Genomic DNA, 1,620 nt, shown 5'->3' with positions numbered 1-1,620 from the left:
TGAGACATAGACAAAAGGGAAGAAGGAACTTCCCCAAAATGAGTCTATATAGAAGTGTCATAATGGTCAGGTAGGTTGTGTAATTTCCTAAACATATATTAGTTTTGTTCTTGATTGGAAGTCATATTTATAGAGTTTGTGTTCATTTGAAGACAGTCATCTCAGAAACAAGAAATATAAATGTGTCCATATATGTCAAAAGCCGATACTATGAACCTATGATAAACAAATTTGTATCATATTGATTTTTGCTGTTTTATCAGACTAAGTCATACAGTGTTGTAGATAAAAAAGCTCAACAATATTGATTTGATATCCATTTTTCCGTATGATGTCAACTCAAGAAGCATTATTACGCCACTTAAAACTTTTCCTTGTTCCTCAAATGTTTTTTTTTTAGATGAACAAATTCCACGCAGGACCTAAAAATGGCTTAAATGTTATCCACTTCCCCCCTCTAATTTTGGAACTGGGAAAGCTGAATATGAAAATATGGCCCCACCTTTGCTTCCTGTCACCCTACCAATCACATCTCACTTCAAGTTGAGGCGCCTACTGAGCTCCACCCATCCAAGTTTATTTTTTGTTTGGTTTTTGTGACATCAAAAACATCGGCTGTCTGAATCTCTTCTTCTTAGACTGGCATTTTGTTAAGTGCAGTGTTTATGTGGAAATAACTCAGCTGTGGTGTTATTTAGCTGAATATCATCCCTTTATCATACAATAACTTGTTGTTACTTTTGGCATGTATACTTTTGTCGTCATGTTTACTTCCAGGTCTTTGCAGTAACACTGTAGGTGATTCTCAGATTCCTCAGATAATGACTACAACATAAAACACAGTAATATTCCTCAATTCATAACTAATTCATGAAGACAAATACAAAGAATGGAACTGTTACTTCTTTGTTAATGACTGATTTGTTAGAGGGGTGTTCCTCCTGCACTGTCTTTTATTTTGTTACAAAGCATCCTCAACCTCAAATATTGATGATACAAAGCAGCAACTGTTCAGCAAGAAAACTGGATAATATGACTCACCTTCAGGCAGAGTTGTTCTCTCTTTTGATGCTCTGTTGGCTATTGATTTGAACATATTTAATGCAAGAAGCATACTGGAGCTGGCTCTTTCTGACACCATATGGCAACAGACAAAAGAAAACAGTGCTGTCAAAACAACTCTGTATGCTCCAAGCATCGAGTCTTTGTTAGATCATATTTCATATATCTAGCTTTCTCTCCAGCTATCCTTCCTTCCTTTCTAAAAGACTAAGTGCTCCTAATTTAACATTTAAAGAACATGTCTGAAGCACATAAAGTGAGGGAAAAGTTCCTGCAACAGGCACATTGGTTGAAAAGGGTTGATGTGAGTGCTGAAGGGTCCTTGGGCAGGATACTGAGCCCCAAATTGTCCCTGGTGGTTGTGCTGGCAGTGATGTGTGATAGAGAAAGTGTTGCAAACAGATGTGTTTGTAAACGGGTGAATGGCAAAATTGAACTGTAAAGCACTGTAAGTGATCATCAAAACTAGAAAAGTGCAACATAAATACCATTTACCGAGTCTTAATTAATCATGGGTGTTTTTTTGGCAAAACATTCAGCAAACTAATCCGAGTGCCA

General features: G+C 36.7%; 1 protein-coding gene across 3 annotated transcripts in view; it reads left to right on the top strand.

Annotated features, from left to right (window-relative positions):
• dntt (deoxynucleotidyltransferase, terminal) overlaps positions 1–1,620 on the top strand; it is a 99,883-nt gene that overhangs the window by 10,937 nt on the left and 87,326 nt on the right. The gene's annotated exons all lie outside the window — the stretch shown is intronic.

This window comes from Pleuronectes platessa, chromosome 12 (genome assembly GCF_947347685.1).
Source record: "Pleuronectes platessa chromosome 12, fPlePla1.1, whole genome shotgun sequence".
NCBI lineage: Eukaryota > Metazoa > Chordata > Actinopteri > Pleuronectiformes > Pleuronectidae > Pleuronectes > Pleuronectes platessa.
Note: the sequence above shows the minus strand (reverse complement) of the source record. Positions and strands in the feature narration are given on the sequence as shown.